Raw genomic sequence first — 21,244 nt, forward strand, 5'->3', positions numbered from 1 at the left:
GATAGACAGCCATTAGGTCGACACCATTAGTTCGTCAACTCAATAGGTCGACATGCTTTTAGGTCGACATACCATTAGGTCGACATACCATTAGGTCGACACTGTCATTAGGTCGACACTGTCATTAGGTCGACATTGTCTAGGTCGACAGTCAAAAGGTCAACATGGTTTTTTTCACTGTTTTTTTGACCCAAATGTCGACACAGTCGACATGGACACAGTTTGAAGTGAACCGCAGCCCCTCACATCGCTCGCTATGCTTCGGGCACGACCTAAAAGCATGTCGACCTATTGAGTTGTCGAACTAATGGTGTCGACCTAATGGCTCTCTATCTTCTTGTTGTAGACAAATGGTCCCGCATCCCAATCATACATGTTTACCATCATCTATTGGTACGCTCTAATATAAAATGTCTCTCAGCCAGAACATAATCTCCGGCCTATTTCAGTTTTAATATTCTTATTACTCTATAACAGTACATGCATATAAAGTAAAAAAAAAATATGGATTACGCAGGTATGTAGTGATATGACAACGGTCTAGTACAATTAACAGTGCAAAACACACAATTGATTGATGGGCACTAATTTTAATGGAATGCAGGTCTAAAAAGCAAAAGACTTTGGTAAAAGGAATTGCTGGTATTGCTAGCGGCAGGGAGTAGTCCATAAGGGTGGGCACAGCATTTGGGGGTGCCTGTGCACCCCTAACACTCAATGTGCGCACACCTATGGTGGGGATACAGTACAGAAAAAACACATTCACGTAAATCTGAGAAGCTCCCACTGATATTATTTATTATGACTTCAGTAATGTCTCTTCTATGATCTCTTTTTATGGAGTTACCTCTTCTGTGATTGCAGATACAGTGATATTGTTAATAGTTCATAGCAACAAAGCCTATTCTCATTTGATCCTTTAAAGGCTACTACAACGGATGTTTGTATTGATTTACTTAGAGTACTTTACATTTGTTTTTATTTCTTTTTACATGGTTAATGAGACCTTATAATTTATTTATAACACTGTCCAGACAGATTCATTGTAATATGTATGAAATGTGTTCTGTACTTTAGCATTTACTACACTACTACTACTACTACTACTACTACTGAGAGCGCACTGTGTTGATCTTTTATTTATTAATATTTTAAACCCAGTTTAGCTTAAAGTCAAGAAATACACAATAAAATGATATCAATATAAAAGTACATTCATTTAAACAACAATTAAAATAATCAATTATTAGCATCCAACTTTATCCACTTAAAGCCTGATGATTTAATATTATGCCTTCAAAATGACCTAAATGTTGAATTTATTAAAAGTATTTCATATAGGGAGCTCCCACTAGACCTAAATGTCCAAATACTTTCCTTAATTAAGGGGTATTGTAACAAATGCTTTATCTAATGACAATGTTCCAGGTAGAATTATTAAGTATATTACCGGCTTGTGCAGGGAGATAGATGCAGTGATGATCTTGTTTAGTGTCTGCTACTACCGGTGTTGCTCCGATGTACGGGGAGCCGGTACCAGGAACAGACACAGTAGTGCCGGGGATGGCGACCAGTCTGCTGACAACCAGCGTGGCTTCGATGTTGGGGGAGCCGGCGCTGGGAGCTGACTCGGCCGCACGCTGTAGTTGAATCCCGGGCATCCAGATGGAAGGACGTCTCTTACCGCACCTTTCTCAGCTGCTGTCACAATCTCTGTGACTTGAATATATGTTGTCAGTCCAGAAAATGGTTTTAAAAGGTTGCGGTTATTGAAAGCAACATCAGGGTAATTTTGGCAGCAATGGATAAGTCGGATGAAGATGAAATCTTAAATCTTCGGTAGTTGTTTCCTAGAACGGCGCCCACGATTTTGATCTTATGCATCGCAAGGAAAAAAATCTCGTCGGTCGCATGGCATGCGGCCAAAAAATCGCATGCGATGCGACCGACGCGATTACCGATTTTACATAGGGAACAATGTTAAATGGCCCAATTGACCCGATTTTACATAGGGAACAATGTTAAATGGCCCACAGACCCCAAATAGCCACCCTGAAGTGTGAAATGGCCCCCCCAAATGTTAATGCCACCATCAACGTCAACCCGAATCGTGGCGAGGGGCGGCGGTACGCGTCCTCCGACCTTTTCATACCCCCACTATCCACGTCGGTGTGGAGTTGAGAATAGAAAGTGGCGAGCGCAGCGAGCCACCGAGCCCGAAGCGTGGCGAGCGGACGCGGAACACGCTCCCGAAGCGTGGCGAGCGCAGCGAGCCCTGCGAGGGGACACGGATTGCTTAACATGTATTCCTCGTCCGCTCGCCACGCTTCTGGCTCGTATTCCGCGTCCCCTAGCGGGGCTCGCTGCGCTCGCCACACTTCGGGCTCACTTTCTATTCTCAACTCCACGCCGACGTGGATAGTGGGGGTATGAAAAGGTCGGAGGACGCGTACCGCCACCCCTCGCGGGCTCGCTGCGCTCGCCACGCTTCGCGTTGACGTTGATGGTGGGGGGGCCATTTCACACTTCAGGGTGGCTATTTGGGGTCTGTGGGCCATTTAACATTGTTCCCTATATAAAATCGGGTCAATTGCGCCATTTAACATTGTTCCCTATGTAAAATCGGGTCAATTGGGCCATTTAACATAGTTCCCTATGAAAAATCGGTAATCGCGTCGGTCGCATCGCATGCGATTTTTTGGCCGCATGCGATGCGACCGACGCGATTTACATTTTACCATGCATTTCTATGTAAAATCGCGGGCATCGCATCGATCGCATCGCATGCCATTATAATGGCATGCGATGCCCGCGATGGGCGCCGTTCTATCAAACAAGTACCAAATCTTATTTTTGTGTACAGTCAGCACTGTAAGCTAAGCAAAATGCAACACTTTGTCAGGGCAGATCTTACGCTTGCATTTATGGGGCCTACACTTGTAGCGATTCCCTGTCATTTTCGGAACGATCTCACTAGATCACTTAGAAAATGCCCCTACGTTGCTCCATGTGTAGAAGCATAGCATTAGCAATGCACGGCCTCACGTGGCACTATCGTCTGGTGAATAATATCAAGTATGCTGGATATATCTAGTTTTATTTCTGGGCAGGACCAGTGTTCTCACCAGAGAACACTGGCCTTGACAGATTGACACATCGCTGTGTGCAAAGCGATCTTGCTAAGCGTTCTGAGCGATCTTGTTGAGCGTTCTGAGCGATCCAGCATCACTCAGAATTCTCAACTAATCCCTACTTGAGTAGGCCCCTTAAGACTTAAATTCCCCTAAACTCAACATGAGTTTTTGTACCAGGAATCCGGCAGTCAAAATATCGATGCTAGAATTTAGTCTTTTGTGCAGGAAACTGGAACTTGAACCCTGACATTGATGGGCATGCCGATGCCGGAATCTCAGTTGCATGTCAATTGGAACTATGTATGGTGGGTTAACGCTAGGCTGATGTGGGGTGGTAAGTTTAGTGGCTCTGCATTCAGACCACCGGCATCCCATCCGCCGTTCATCGTTATGTTTATATATTTAACAGGATGGTGATAGTGTCCATGATTTTGTTGGCATATGGTGAGAATTCTAGGTGGAACATAAATGGTAGGTGATATTCTGCAAGTATTACTTAATTCCACTAGAGTAACTTCTGTGCCCAGTTGTGGATCAGTCATCATTTGAAAGCTTTGTAAATTTCTCTAGTGCACGATAGTACCAGCCTTAGGAGTACACTATGGGGGTTATTCTTATCCATTCGGTCCTCTGTGCATTCCCACGTAGGACCGATGGTGTGCATCTGCGCAGGCACGTTTCTGCGCATGTGCAGACATAGGGTGCATGCACTTACGCAAACTTTCGGTTTTCCGGGTGCAAGCACCCATGGCGGGGGGCGGAGATGGGCGGGGGGCTGCCCCATTACCGTATGGGAACGCCAAGTGTTCCATGGGCGTTCCCATGAGAACGCTGGGCGTTAGTATAGTATTGAGGCAGTGACCCGGGTGCGGGGGGCGGGCAGCTGACATCACCGGATGTCAGCTGCCTGCCCATATCTGCGCCAGCGTGCATGCATATGTAAGTGACTTAAAAGTCACATATATGCGTGCACACACCACATCATTCGATGGTCGGCGACCATCAAAAGATGTGGATGGTAATCCAAGGCATGCAAATGGATGTTTATGCAAAACATCCATTCGCAGCCTGTGCGGGCGAATCCGCACTTCTAGGGGGCGGCGGGTGGGCGTTCATTCGCCGGACGGGGTTTGGTGGACTCGCAAGGCTGCAAATTCAAATTGATTCAACCAGAATAACCCCCTATATGCTAATAACACACTGTGGAATCCTATTACTTCTGCAGCATCTTGACATTTAAACTGACAAGGCTAATTTGCTGTGCATGACCGTGGAAGCGAGATATTCTTTTAGTGTTTACTAGCAAGACAGACAATAAAATCATGAATTTCTAATAATGGGGCATGTATCTACACTTGTTATGTTTGTATGCTATTTGTTTTTTGTTTGCTTATTCAAATGTAGAACATAATGGAAAAACTGATACCATATTGCGTAGAATATAACGTTACTATGGTGCAGATGTAAAAGCAAGAATTATTGCTAATCATAAAATGTCACGATGTCTGGTGTAATGACCAAAATTCATGGTCTGGATTTCTTAATGAGATAAATAAACCTACCAGACTTCCAATTGTCACTGTAATAAGATGAATATTGAAATTTCAGTTTAACATAATGGGTTACAACAAAGGCAACAAAACAAGCTTCCATACGGTCTACTCTGCTGATTTGCTTTCAATGAAAAGATGACTTAAATGTACATTTAATGCTAGGATACTGGGTGAAGTTTCTTTCGGTATTCTGAGGTTGGGAGTACCATTGTACAAACCCTTATGGTAGGAGTTGGAAGAGGCGGTAGTCATTTGCAGAGCTAAATCGGCAGTAGGGAGTGTACGTGGGAACCAGGGCCCTGTGTTTCAGTTTACCGAGTTCTATTTATGCCGCCCCAGCGATTACATATTCCCCCCCTGCCTTTTCCCCTCTCAGCCGCCTTTTCTCCCTCTGGGCCAAATGTATCATGCTTCAAAAAGTGATAAAACAGAAAGTGATAAACAACAAACCAATCAGCTCCTACCTGTCATTTTTCAAACCCAGCATGCAACATGACAGTTAGAAGCTGATTGTCTGATGGTTTATCACTCTCCATTTCATCACTTTTGAAGCTTGATACATCTGGCCCTCTATGTGGCACAACTTTGGCACATCAGAGTACAAGAATTATCACGTAACAGAACGAAGGTGTCCTAGATAAAAATATTCCCCTGCACCCGCAGGCGTAATGATGCCTGCTCACATGACGTCACCGCCCGCCCCCTTTTCAGCAATCTGTGGGCATAATAAAAGTCAGTGACTTTTATTAGCGAACGGTAGAAAAATCATTCGATAGTGAGCGACCATTGAATGATTTTTCAGCCGTGCGGCAGCAGGCGGGGTGTTTGTTACCATACACATCCCCTCACATACTAGCGAGGGTTTCACAAGGGGCGGAGCATTCGGGACGGGCAGCATTTACCTGTTCTCTAGGCGGCAAACATATGCAGCCTAGGGAACAGGTCTGAATTAGGCCTATGTACGCAGGGAAACATGACCAGAGACTCCCTTAGGGAGTCAATGTTTCTGCATCTCTGCTGTATATGTTTATGACTTTGCTGAGGACTTAGCTATGGCTCCTGTGGGCGTCATATATATTATTTTATGGGCATTTGAGTCTCCTGCAAATCCATAGGCTGAAAAATGCATCTAATATTCTGTTGTAATGAATTGTCAATGTAAGGTTTAGTCCACATTCTGCATTACTTTTACAATTTTATTATGTGCCACTTATGAATTCACCGTGATCACACTGTAAGACGTTGGCAGGTCTGCTATATAAATAACATGTTCAGCTGATGATAACTTTTCAGTGCAAAACTTTACTAATGATTTGAATAATCTTACATAACAACATGGCTGAACAGGGTGTCATTTCAGGGTATTTTAAACTTTGGATTAGATGACCCATGTTGCAGCTATGATGGAACGTTTTAAGGCAGTGATCATATTTTATAGTAGCTTATAGGACTTGCAAGCTTGAGGCTGTTTTATTTGTATATAAGTGTATGATGGGCATGAAACCCATATTCTCAGGGAGAAGCCTCGCAGACTCAGTGGGATGCACACAGGAACGAGTATCACATCGGACCTGCTATCATTCACCTGCAATTTGGGCTCTTTTCCTGTGATTGGTCACTGCACTTACAGGAAAAGAGCCCAAATTGCAGGTAAATTACCTAATGTATGGGGGCCTTAGCTCTTCCTGTCTTGCATCTTTACTGAGATGATGCATCTTGGATGACAAAGTGGAGAAGTTAAAGCTCCACTCTCCATCGAATTCTGCCAGAGCCCCACATTGCATCAGTCTAGTGATAATGCTCTGTGTCTCACATCTGGGTGGCTTGCTGGGCCTGTGCGAGATCTCAGTAGTATCCCAAGATCTCCCATGCAGTTCAAAGCTGGCAGCCTGTCCTTGATGCAGTGAATGGGCTACAGCATGGCAGCTGTCATAATCAATAGCTGCAGGAGTCAGAACAGTCCATTCATACATTGCAGGGCATAGTGGCATGTTATCTTAATGTCTTGATAACTGGAATCTGGGTTCTGTGCTTTGGCATTGGCACAAATTCTGACCTGGCTTAATTATTGTGGACTTTATGACTGATAGAAAACAAGTTATGAAAGCGGGGAAATTCACCTCCCAAGTACACCAACGACTGCACCTCAAAAGGTGCAATCAGTAAAGATAATCAATTCACCGATGACACTACCGTCATTGGCCTTATCAAGGACGGGGACGAATTGGCCTACAGACAAGAAGTGGACCGATTGGCCCGATGGTGCAGCAGCAACCATCTAGATCTCAACCCACCCAAAACCGTAGGTATTGGACTTTAGGAAGTAGGCTGTTGGTGTTCCTCCGCTAACAATTGCTGACAGTGTGGTGTCGCTAGTGGACTCCTTCAAGTTCCTAGGAACCGCAATCTCCAGGGACCTTAAATGGGGGCCCAACACTGTTACTATTGTTGGAAAAGTGCAGCAGAGGCTATTCTTCCTTTGGCAACTGAGGAAGTTCAACATCCCGCAGAAGCTTCTGCTTCTCTTCTACTCCGCAATTGTGGAGTCTGTACTGTGCTCCTCAATACTGGTCTGGTACGGCTCCGCCAGCAAGAGAGACAAATGCGGATTCCAAAAGGTAGTCAGAACTGCAGAGAAGATAATCGGGACGGACCTTCCCTCTGTCTAGGACCTGTACCTGTCCAGAGCAAAAAAGCGGGCAATGAAGATAGTCAAGGACCAACTACATCCTGGCCATGGCTTGTTTAACCTACTGCCATCGGGCAGACGCTACAGGGCTATTCCCACCAGATCCTCCAGAAGCCTTAAAATTTTCTTCCCTCAAGCGATTCACCGGTTGACACATGAACTCATGAACACCTCACTGTCTAGTCGTGCCATAACCCTTTGCACATAATCTAACATGGTGTCCCCTCTGAATAACTTTCTATATGACTGTACATGTTCCCCCACCTGTTTATATTGTTTATTGTTTATACTGTATGCTGTTTACTTATTACCCACCTGGCTGCTGCACAGCAAACCGTAAACAAATTCCTAATATACGCAAGAATACCTGGCCAATAAAGCTGATCCTGATTCTGATTTCATTTCCAAAGGGTCAGGTGTTGCTCAATCACCACTGCCAACTCCTTAAAAGTTTCGGGGTTATCCCAGAGGGCTGGTTGAGTGCGACTATCTCCACAATCTGCACTGCAGAGTTTTTATCCAGATGCATCCAGGTCCTAGCCTGTCCGGCTAGTTTGGCCAGCTGCGTCCTCTGAGGCACAAAGGCATCCAGCTGCCAGTCATGAAATTCTGGGGCCCGTCACCCCAACCCTGCTAAGTTTAGCCGTTTTAAGGCAAGAGTATATATAGAGTATATATATATTAACTGGACTCTCCCACCCTGTATTGCAGACTTGACTTTTCCTAGTCATGATCGATCAGCACCAATCACCATAGATGGCCCTGCTCCTCCCTACCACTGCAGTGCGTAATACTGGCTTTATCCAGTCTTCTGCCAACTCCCCTCCTCCTGCTGCTCTTTCACAGTCAATAGGTTGACCACAATAGGTTGACATGCCCATCAAGTTTCAATTTTACTTACCTATGACTTAACACAACTTGTCCCACAGGATCATGATTTGCCCTGTCCTTGGCCCAAGCACTCATTCTAACTAGTTTGTCATTTTATTGTTGTATGTTATTTCTAGATCTGCAAATGTATACTGTATTGTTCTTATGATATGTCAGTCTACAGCAGTGATTTTCAACCTTTTTACCTTGCGGCACACTAAATAAGATTTTAAAATTGTTAAGGCACACCATGAGATCCCCACATGGCAAAAAACAATGGCCCCCACAGTCAAATAAAAAAAAACTTATTGGTCCCTTATAGAAAAAACAAACTCTAGTCTCCACAGGTAACAAAAATAAAATACATTGGCCCTTTACATGAAAAGAATAGACCAGCAAATAACAGTTGAACTGGTGGTGTCTGTTAACTGGTTTGGGCATCATCGCGTGTACATGTGTTAGGGAATATAGATTTTAAGCTCCACTGTGGCAGGGACTGATGAATGTCTGTGTGTGCGTGTACATGTGGTAGGGAATATAGATTGTAGGCTCCACTGGGGCAGGGACTGATGAATGTCTGTGTGTGCGTGTACATGTGGTAGGGAATATAGATTGTAGGCTCCACTTGGGCAGGGACTGATGAATGTCTGTGTGTGCGTGTACATGTGGTAGGGAATATAGATTGTAAGCTCCACTGGGGCAGGGACTGATGAATGTCTGTGTGTGCGTGTACATGTGGTAGGGAATATAGATTGTAGGCTCCACTGGGGCAGGGACTGATGAATGTCTGTGTGTGCGTGTACATGTGGTAGGGAATATAGATTGTAGGCTCCACTGGGGCAGGGACTGATGAATGTCTGTGTGTGCGTGTACATGTGGTAGGGAATATAGATTGTAGGCTCCACTGGGGCAGGGACTGATGGGAATGTTCAAATATTCTCTGTAAAGTGCTGCAGAATATGTGTGCGCTATATAAGAAACTGTTAATAAATAAATAAATAAATAATGTAAGTGACATTACCACTGGGACAGGGAAACATTTCTGAATCCTCTGCAGTCATCAGGAGCAGGTAATTTACCACTGGACCACCAGGAACAATGTCAACATTGTTGATATTATGACTGTTGACATACAGTATATGATATTAGAACTGTTGACATACTGGAGCTTATTCTGATCGGAGCGGCCAAACGTGCGTACGTTCCAAAACAACGTACGCTATCCGTACGCGGTCGTTGGGGTTAAGTCCACCCACAACTCAGCCGCATACGTACGGCCAGAAATATCGGCAAAGGGGAGTGGCGTACAATTGAGCGTACGCCAACGTACACGGACGGGCCAGCCCTTACACTCCGACAACTGGCGTACAATTGAGCGTACACCACCGTTTACGGACGTCTCTCGGCCGTCTTCCCACCGACTTCTTGCGGCTATCTGAGCGTACGCCAGCTTGCACGGACGGGTCCCTATTGTTTTCAATAGAAAAGTCAGCTTATGTCACCGCTCGTGATAGTGAGCGTACGTCCGTGTACGCTGACATACCCTTCACATATATGGACCTGCAAATCTTCCCTTTCAACTATAATTATGAAAATTAATTAATTGATTGAATTAATTAATGTGCAAAATAGTGGCCATGGGATTAAAACATTGCTGAAACATCCTTTGTAGGTGTTAGATGTGGTTTATGTTATTGTATCATAAATACAAAACCTATGTTTGTATTAGAGTGAACACGTTGACACATGTCGACTTGGGTCGATTGAGTGTGCTACTGTGTAAAGTCTATGAAAGCACGTAGTGAATGTGTATAACTGTTTAACAAATACCTACCTTAGCATATATAAGCAGGTCTTAAAAAGATTCTTACCTTAAATTAAACAAACCTTTAAATGTAGAGAAGTATAGAAAGATAAGCTTCCAATGTGTTTGAGTGCTGTGTGTGGCTTGCAGGTAGTGAAATCATGGTTTGGACTTAATAGACTGCAGCATTGGTTATTACATTCAGGTGTATGTGTTTGGTAGTAATCCGCGTAAATTAGTATTGAAGTACATTTATTTATATATGCAAAGTCTATCTAATTTATTCATTTCGCACGCAACCAATAATTGAATGTCCAGATTTATAACCAATGAATATTTTTTATGAATGTAAACTGATGAAACTGTATCATGGATTACAAAATATTACAATATAGGTATTTATACATAATAACGATTATTATTCTCCAGCATCCTTAAATGAAGCTAACCTCAGTGTTATATACTGTGTATGCGAATACAGCGCGGGAGGGGGCGTGGCTATGAAGCAGCCATTTTATGATACCATGTCTTTGTGTCCGCCATTTTGTGTACTGCCACATGGCACACAAAGGAAACCTTAGCAAAAGACTATTAACTTCCGCCTGGCAATCACACATACACTGACTGTACGTTCATAATTTCTTTCCACAACATTTATTCCAAATTACCTCTAGCTTGCATCATACGATACTCACAATCCTTACAACAAACTGCACATCCATCAAACACATTAAACCTGTTGCACACACAATTAATATATATTTAATCTGTCTATGCACTTCCGCACAGAACACATAAATAGCACCACACAATCCAAGGACCAATCACATCACAATCACATCACAAGCTATTACACACACACCATCCTAGCATCACGCTATCCACATTTGTTATATATATATGTAGGCTCCATCAGATAGTCTATCCAGACACTCTCACTGGACACCACACTAAGCACTCGCACTCTGTTCTTGCATAACCTTACACATGCATTCAAACACCAAGAATCCAGACAATAGTGAACTACCCTCACAGCACATGTTTCTCAAAGTCACATCCGAATATCTAGATAATCTAGCCGGACAACACACTCCAAAAGCTTTCAGCCCCACACCCACACATGGACACACAGTGGACTCCCAGCAGGCCTGGAGCCTGCAGCACATGTCTACACATTCTGCTTACATAGTCTTAGCATTCCACCATGCCCAAACCAGTACAATCACTACAGCTTATCCTTACACAAACCAATCTATACAATCTACCGACTGCTGCCTACTACATAGCCACTGTGAACCACAATACAATCCATGAACTACAGGCTAGCTAAATCATTCACACAGATCACCTTCAACTACAGACAGAAGCTTTCTTTGTCCAAACCATCGGTAAACATACGCTGGGCCTATGCACATGTGTTTATCTGAAGACAACAAAAAAATGGAAGTTAACTACTCTTAAACTCTCTAGCATAATCCATATTACATAACCGGGGTCCTAGTACACAATTCAGTTTGATGATACATAGTTACCCATCACATCCAAATCCATAAGTTATGGAAGGAGCCTCCCGGTGAAGCCAGACCCATGCTCTCTGTGTCTTGATCGAACAGCAAGTGACTGTTTGTTCCTATCTTGCTTTTCAAGAGAACTCTCGGGGGAGGGGAGAATCTATTCATTCACCAGGTTTCACTTGCCTTTGTTTACAGTATCCTATGACTGGCTTAGCTGCTTTCCAGAGAACCATTCATTCACCTCCTTTCATTAGCCTACAGACACGCCCCCTGATACTGTATTTCCTGGCTGACTTACTGGTGTAAGGGAATGCTAATGACTTCATTTCTAATGCTGGTTTTTCCTGTGACTAACTTATAATTTGTTATAACATGTGAGTGCAATATGATATGGAATTCTAATAACTGTCATCTGATAGCTAGTGTAATTTTGCACATGTAGAGTCCAAACATGACATTTAGATTATTTATCCCTGACTATTTTAATTTAGTGGGCATGGTAATAATTATGATTATGGAAATTATATGCTGGGAAAAATTAGGCATTGACAGTAGCTAACCCAGGCGCACGCTGGCATGCGGTATCTGTAGGGGTGGTTTGAGATGTCGGTTGGCGGCCGCCTGTTTTGTGTCCGAAATGAACGGTGCTTTAGTCGAGCGTGCGGTAGTAGCACTGCTCATTTTTGGTCCACACCCCCGTGTACGCCCATATTTACGCCCATTTTCCCTCATTATTTCGGCCGCTCCCCTCATCACGCCCCTATGCCGCCCCCATTGCCCGTACACTCGCGTATAGGTTTTTTCGCACGTAGAGACCCCGGCCGTAAGCGTTGTGGAGTGTTCGCGCCTGCGCATTAGCGAATGTACGCATGCGCAGATCATAAAAAATCCCTGGATTTACGCGTACGGCCCGGCCGCACCAACCAGAATAAGGCCCACTGTATCATCCCACATATCATACAGGATTGCATCACCCAATAAAGATGTAGTCACCCCTTGATTTTACTTCCTGCTGTTGACAAATGGTTTATATGGGTAACTGTATGGCTCACAGACAAAGTCAACATGCATTAGGTCAACATTGACAAAAGGGTCGACATGCACTAGGTTGTCATTGACAAAAGGTCAATGCAAACAAAATGTCAACATGGCAATACTCGACATGAGTTTTTCACAATTATTTTTCCGTTTTTGGCACTCATGCTTTACCATCCACGTGGACTCTGATTCGGAAAGGTAAAACGGTAATGGAGCGAGGCACCTGACCAGAGCATGGTGAGCGAAGCAAACTATTGGAGGGTACACCGTACACTATTTAGAGGTCCATGTGCTCTGGTGTAGATATTGACACATTTAAAAATAAAAATCCTGTCAACCTTTTCATGAGTCAACATTTTCCATGCTGACCTTTTGCCAATGTCGACCTAGTGCATGCCGACATTCTGGTGTCGACCTATACATTGTCTGTAAGATGCTCCACACTGGTTTCTATGCATCCACGTATACTATCCATAATGCTTTCTTTTGATGTTTCTCTGTGTTCCATAACTCCATCAGTACTTGCACAAAGTGTGCACATTTTGGTATCCATTATCATTTAATATTTGCGGCTAATTTGCCCAAAACACTCATTTTTGGGGGTTATGTACTTCGGAAATGTGTGGTGGAAGGATCACAGCAGGAACCTCCGATACTTGCTGTGAACCCTTTTGGCCAGTTTGCAGTCGCATCCCAAATAGGTTTCTATTGGTTTCTATGCACCTACAGCAACCCCCATTCTGGGATGGCGGTAGCTTATTGTAACCTATGGGCTACTAGCCACATTGCCGGGGGGTCAGCGCTGACTAATCATGCACACACACCCGGCACAGCAGATTGCAGGGACAGGCTTCTTTCAGGGGGCCATCGGTCCTTGTGTCTGCAATAGGATTGCATATAGCAATGCGATCCTGAGTGTTAAGATCTCACCCAGATCGCATTGTATATGCTATCCTTATTAATTGGGCCCCTTTGTTTCATATAGTTGGGCCAGGGGGTTACATTTTGTAATCAATTTCTGTTATAACTAGTGTGTCATTTAAGCATAGTGGTTAACATTGGCATTTTACTGCACTTTTACTACCAGAGCCATACAGTGTTGCATAATTGGTAGAAATAAATGACAGTATTATTAATAAAACATTCAAAAAGAGACAGTTACAGGAGTAAGCCAGTGAAAAACTTGGAGCTAGGGACTCTGGGAAAAGTATCCATCAAAATGTTTACCTTGCCTGACCACATATAAAGTTGTACACATATTTCAATCATCTGTCCCTAGTGGCTAATAAGCTGGGACCAGTTATGTATCAATAGTTAATAAAACACATGGGATATAATCGAAAAAGGACATTTTATTCCCCCACCATATTTACTAATAGATTTGCAGCATTACAACTAAACTCACATTGGTCACATTTATTATGAGTACTAGAAATTCAAACTCTCAAAATTGTCCATTAGTTGTGTATGATGTGTAATGGTTAGCATTACTGCCTCACAGCGCTGAGGTCATGGGTTCGATTCCCACCATGGCTCTAACTGTGCGGAGTTTGTATATTCTCCCCGTACTTGCGTGGGTTTACTCCGGGTACTCCGGTTTCCTCCCACAATCCAAAAATATACTGGTAGGTTAATTGGATTCCAACAAAAATTAACCCGATAATGTCTGTGTGTGCATGTGCATGTGGTAGGGAATATAGATTGTAAGCTCCACTGGGGCAGGGACTGATGTGAATGTTCAACTATACTCTGTAAAGCGCTGCGGAATCTGTATGCGCTATATAAGAAACTGTTAATAAATAAATAAATATGATAATTTCTTATTTGGGAAGATTGACTGGCTGCAACAGAAAGAAACTAGCTTTGTAGCTGCCGGGATCACAGAGGTTATCTTTGTTTCTGCTAATTCCAGGTCTGTGGTTCTTGAATTTACTCTGCTGTCAGATCAGCTTGTAAATGGGAGAGATTGATTATCCGGCAGTGGTTTTGTCTCTTGGCAGTTCGCCGTTCTCTTTCTGGAAAATGGTTTTGATCCACTGCTTTCTAAGAATGCCTGTGTTACAACACAGCCAACTGAGCCGTTATCACAATTCTAAATAAATAGTACCCGGTAAAACTTTTACCACTTACATATTCAAGCTTCTAAACCACTGATCTTCTGTCAATCATAACAGGTTACAGTGGAAATAACAAAGAACTGGAAAGAAAAAGGATTGTCTCTTTGTTGGCGCACTAAGAAAAGAAGAAGATACATTTATTTAAAATATACCTTTTATTTAGTAATCATTAAAAAGGAAGATTATTTGCGCTAAATATTCCCAAAAATAACAGCTGTGTGTGTCATTTCATATATTTTGTGATTGTCCCATTTAATGATGTGAATATCTATGTGTCCTATATTTAGTACAAAGTTGTGTCCAAAACCTTTGTATTTTCACTTTATATTGGAAACCTTGTTACATAGATAGGATTTCTGAAATATTCTGTATTGTGATTACTTCACTTCATTAGTCACAATGATGTGTTCATTCCTCTCATGCAGCTATAAGGTTCACATGATATTTTTAGTCACAACCTAGATATTGGGGATCCTCTCTGACAGTGATCAGTGTTATATTGTAGATCTATTGTCACTTATCGGTGGGTTCCCTTCTTAGGGTAAATAAGTAATGTACACTCCAGTATTGTACAAACAGGCGGCTTATGGGTTAACTAATGTGGTTAGTCACTTTTGCTCAGTCAAAGAAATAATGTATAAAGTTATCGCTGTTGATCAGGCAGCGCATAAGTCGGCTGAGGCAGTAGTCATTGTAATCTATTTGGCAGCACTAACTATCCGGGTCATGTAGTTTATGTGCCGATTAGTATCATAGGCACCGCTGTCTCTGGCAGCGTTTGAACTTAAGACCTCAATGTTATGGATTTCTCCAATAAATTGTTAGTGCAGTGTGATTGCTTTCTTTAAATAGATTGGTCCCTTCAATTTTGGGCGGTGGATTACTCACGTACCTCAATTCAAATATACATATAATAATTAGACATGCAGGCAGCATATGGAATGTTGCTGCTGATTTACATATGATATCAGTCAGCTGAATAGTTTATGCCGCGGCCAACTAGTTACACAATGTTTCCATAGACTGCATATATACTGACTGAATAGTGAATAAACCCAATATAATAATTAAATCGGCAGATAGCTTCTGATGTAATTATTCCAACCAGTAACAGTATTCTCAAAAACTGTATGTATGCTGTGACATAATAATCAATCAGATGACTTATAAAATAATTGTTGCCGCTAATCACATCAGTATCGGTCAGCTAAGTAGTATTTCACTGCAGCCCCATTGTTCGATAATAGTCTTATAAGCTGCGCATATCGCTGCCAAACTGAGAATTCATACAGTAATTAGATATACAGTCAGCAGTGTGTAGAGGAAAAGCCGCTAGTTACATATGCTTTTATTCAGCAAGTGGGTTGTGATGTGGTCACATACTATGCACGCTGATTCGGCAGTTATTTGTGTTAATCACCATTGCTGGTCGAGCAGCATATTTAGTGATAGTGTATTTTGCCGAATTACACGGCTTGTGTGCCGGCTCTAATAGCAATCGTTAGCCGGAAGCTGGCCGCGTGTTAGCCGGCCAGATCAGCAGCGTGTCTAATGGCCGCTAACCTTTTCACAAAAAGCTTCTCTGCTGTCTATAATTTCATGGAGAGTTGTAGGGACCTTGTGCTGCCGTCAGATAATATGTACAATACTCGGATCTCCTGGTATTAGTCACAATTTGTACAAGTTTAAACTAAAACATGTCATATACACATCATTTCACTTTTCATTTCTAGACACACACAGCGCTGTTGCCGACGCGCGTTTCACGACTATTTCCTCAGGGCAGCTTCTGTCACTTTACACTCTTTGGAGGATTAGGCAACTTCTTAACGTTATCTCTATCCAAGGCTTGATATATTTCCCCTAGAGTGTGGTGGATAGGAACCTTCTGTGTGCACAAGCACAATTTTCATGCACGGACAACCTACAGGTGTCTATTGGTTATTTCTATGCAGATGATACACAACTGTACCTGTACGTTGCTCTGGGTACTGAGAACCCAATCACAAGCTGCAGAAGTTGATAAGTACTCGTTGGCTGTGGCTGAATCCTGATAAAACAGAGGCTCTTTTAATAAGAGCTCACCATCACAAGAATCAATTAACTGGACTTAATACTTGGAGGTTCGGAATAGAAAAAACTTTGAATGTACAAAATCTTGGTGTTGTCCTGGATTGTAGTTGTACACTTTAACATCCAGTTAAACCCTTATTCTTTCATCTGTGGAACATAGCCAGAGTCAATTAATTCCCACAGAGCAGCCTAATATAATTTATGCATTTGTATCATCTTACTTAGATTTCTTCAATGACATCTAGTTGGGCCTCCCAGCAAATGAGCTACATCACCTGCAGATTGTAAAAAATGCAGCTGCCAGGCTATTAACAAACTAGCCCCCATTCCAGCCACATAAAACCCTTCTCTGGCTACCTGTAAGGTGGCAAATTATTTTCACGTTCAGCTTATTGAGTTTCAAAACCCTACATACTGTATGACCAGGGCCCAAGGTAACTGAAGAATCTTCTGATCCCATACTGTCCATCTCACATACTGCAATCTGTAGGACTTTTAGCAGTACCTAGAATCTCAAGGGCGTTGATCCTTTTAGCAATGCGGCTCTGACTCTGTGGATCTTGCTTTCCTGCACAGTCCAAGAGGCCTCCACTCTAGAATCCTTCAAAAATAGGCTCACGACTTTCCCTCAAAAATATTAATTTCAGTAATGTCTCTTTTAGTCTGTAAAAAAACTCAAATGCCTAATTCTCTTTCCTGTTAAGTTTATGTTGTATATTGTGCCTTTCATTGCAAGTGAGTCCTATCGGGATAAAAGTGCTATAATAATAAGTAGAATATTTCTTGGCTATCACCTATTAGTCTATCTTTTGACTTCTGACCTGCTGTGAGGTTTTAGCCTTGTATAATCTATTCTGTCTGACTTCATATCTCCAGTTGCACTTTTATTAATGAACCAAGAGTACAGCTGTTATCATTTGGACAAGCAGCGCTATTGGCATCTCACTTAGCTCAGTATTATTGCCAAGTGCCTAATCGGCTGCATACAGTGGACTGCCAAGAAACTGACACTGCATATATTTAGTAAAGAGGCTTAAAGTTTACATCTTAACATGAAGGTCATGTTTACTTGCTTCCAGCTGCACATATCACTTCTGAAAATCCTCCTTGTCCATGTTATCTTTCCAGCGTCTGTATATACAAAATTAGTTTTTGTTTTGAAATCCTGCCAAATTTTGATCTCTCTTTTTAGTGCTGCTTACCTATCTTTTCGTTTTCTTATCTCATGCCTATCATGTTACTCCATCCTTGCCATAATGCAGTTTCATACACTCCACCATTATAGTCCAGCTTTAAAAATATCTGCGCTCGAGTCCAGATTGTTAAATCAAACTGACTGAGACACAAATTAGTCACCTATGGATTTCCAAAACTTGGACTGTAATGGCAGAATTTTGGGAAACTCAACAATAATATGTATTTACAGGTGGACTATAGTTTATTTTACATTTAAAATTACCATGCCTGATCAAATAAAAGATCTAATTATGAAGTGTGTAAAACACACATGGAACTGAGCGGTATGTTTATGAAAAGGCATATACAGTACATCAACTTGATACAACCAGAGCACTGCATCGGATGGCTGTAACACTGTATTTGTCGGCAAACAGCCTCTTTAATGTCTAGCAATGATTGTGGAGATACTGGTGCCCAAAGACTAGGCGATATACAGTACATGCAATTTATCCCCTTTTTTGTGTTTGCGGTGATCAATCGCATAAAAAGCAGCCAAATTGCATCGGAACCTGCTAGTCGGAACTGCCACTAAAGCAATCTGCAGGATCGCAGCCAAGCCTGGAAGGTTTGGATGGGTTTGCATGTAATATATTGTATGCAAAAGGACCACATACAATATATTGCATGCAATCTTGCTGCCCGGGAAGGTTCTGGGCAGCTCACGGGTGACTTCTTTTCGAGGACAAGTCGCCCTAGTGTATGGCCAGCTTCTGTTATTGCCACCTCAAGAAGGAATATTTGAGATCAAATTCCACTGGTGGAACAGGACAAATTTCACAGCCCTATTCAGAATAGGCTAAAAATGCAACATTTTGCTTATATCTGAATTAAAGTAATGACTTCGAATCGCATCAGGTTTAGGATTGGTTTAAAATGAAATGTTGTCTTTCAGACAAATATCCAATATTATGGAAACCCATATGGTGCATTCTTAAACCTTATTAAAGTGTAAAGTAAAGGATTAGGTGGTCCAGTCATGCCGGTTTCTCCACCTACAGTATATCCTGTGAATTGTGCAATATTTACTGTAGTTTCTCAAAAGTCTTTTAAGGTTAAAAACAAAAAACCTAGATGTGAGTGCTATTTCATTCCTATGAAGATAGAAAATACATTTGTAACCATAAATAGAAATAGTGTATTCATACAATAGTCTAATTTAGAAGGATAACTGCTTATAACAAGAACACATTTGCCATTTACAGCTGAAGTAAAGATGTGTGTGTATAAGTACACATATACAGTAATGGAGAAATTCCAGCATATTTCATTATTTTGCTTACTAGCTGTTAGTTTATGTTTAAATGGGACGCAGTCAGGATCCCGGCAGTAAGCATACCAACAGTGGCATCTCCACAGTCAGAATCTCAACGGATGCCGAAAGGGATTACTGATCTAGGGGATGGGTTAGGTTGGGGCTGAAGAGGTTATGGTGAGGCTGCAGTGGGGTACAGTTAGGGTCAGGCATGGGGAGCGGGAGGTTAGGGTTAGGCAGGGGGAGGTTAAGGATAGGTATAGGATCACTTGTACCCCTTTAACATGGCACCTTATTACCGGGTTCATGCCAGTTTGACCTGTAATTATGTGATGTGAAAGTGGTTACCGGGTACCAGCAAAACGGAAGAAACAGGGCATTACAAACCGGAAAAAAGTGTTCTTACCGGTTCGTTGCCGTGTTGTTTCGCAGTGTGAACGGGTTTATCAGGTCCAGCGACCCATTTCCCGTTCACACTAATGGAGGAGGCAGTGCTTGGAGCAGCACCAGCTCTAAAGGTGGCCATACACATCCCGATGCGGGCTGTGCGATGTGTGCTTTGAGGTGCGCGCTCCCGCGGCATCTCATCGCACAGTACAAAAAGTATGTGCTGCACATACTTTTTGTACTTGCTTTTCATCGCATTGCATGCACAAGGCATGCACAAGGCATGCAATGCGATGTGATGGATGCTAGTTAAGCACAGAACGCACGCCCGCATCGGGACGTGTATGGGCGGCATAAGTGCTGCCTCCTTCCCTTCCCTCGATGACTCTCTGCCCCACCCCCGCATGACGCCAGCAAATCAGCAATATTGCCGGTTCGTTGAAGGGATCTGAACAGACCGAAATGCAGGGTCACACTGGGACTGAACCGTGCGACCCTAAATTTTGCAATGTGAAAGCAGAATTACAGTGATCTGTCAGAATTCTGACCATCAGGATCCTTCCTGACTGCTGAGATTTCATACCCAAATTGTTCAAATATTCTTTACTTTTAATTACATTAACTTTTATTTAAGTTTGATGAAAATGTAATGCTACCCCTATCTGTGGCAGTTTTGGGTTCTCTCCAAAATGTCCTTTAAAGCAATTAAGACACCACATCACTGTAAGTATTACTAAACTCTTTGCTAGCATTACAGCTCTATCCTGTATGAAGCTTACTTTTAGTCCATTTGCTTCGTCCACATTGACAGTGGTGCAGTGCTTACAGCAGGCTGCAGTTTGATCAGCCTATCGACTAATCAGGTACTACAGTAGTCCTACCGATCTACCTAGAATAGCTTCAGTTTGTGTCAAGGAGTATACCTGAGAATTATTATTTTTTGCAAGTATGAAATTAATTGATAAAGAGATAAATTGTTGTTAACTCTGCAATTTACTAAAATGTTTCACCAGGAAAGCTGATTATATTCTGCTCCACCCATTATAACTGGTTGGGAGCTACAGCAGCCAGTTCTGCGTGTAACTGCACATGTGTGACCTTGCTTTGATGGATCACACATGGTTGACCTGAACACTGGCCATTTTACATTCTAAACTTCACAACAACAATTGCAGAAATGACCGTATGTTTCGTTTCACTGGGTATAGAAATGGAAAGGCTTATAAAGCTTACAGTACAATACATTTGGTAAATTAAGTTACACAAAAAGCAGTTTTTATAAACTTCAGTAAACTGTCTTCGTAGTTACATGTATGAGCAGTGGCAGCTCCTGCCTTTAGACTTAAGGGGGCTGCAATTTCCTGGGTACTGCTCGTTGCAAACAGTCATTAATTATTTGCAGGTTATTAGTTTGATTTGCACTGTACTAGTGTTTGTATGCACGTACTACAGTATAAATACATGATGTACTCATATGCACACAAACACAGGTACAGAGCAAAATACACACTTTTAATAACTTTAATATTAATAAAAGTACACAAAATTATACCCTTTATAAAGATCTACACACA

At 42.3% G+C, this 21,244-nt stretch overlaps 1 protein-coding gene across 1 annotated transcript in view; it reads left to right on the top strand.

Moving 5' to 3' along the window:
- ELOVL6 (ELOVL fatty acid elongase 6) overlaps window positions 1-21,244 on the top strand; it is an 82,897-nt gene that overhangs the window by 48,927 nt on the left and 12,726 nt on the right. The gene's annotated exons all lie outside the window — the stretch shown is intronic.

Source organism: Crinia signifera, chromosome 1, assembly GCF_055691185.1.
Source record: "Crinia signifera chromosome 1, ASM5569118v1, whole genome shotgun sequence".
NCBI classification, from domain to species: Eukaryota; Metazoa; Chordata; class Amphibia; order Anura; family Myobatrachidae; genus Crinia; species Crinia signifera.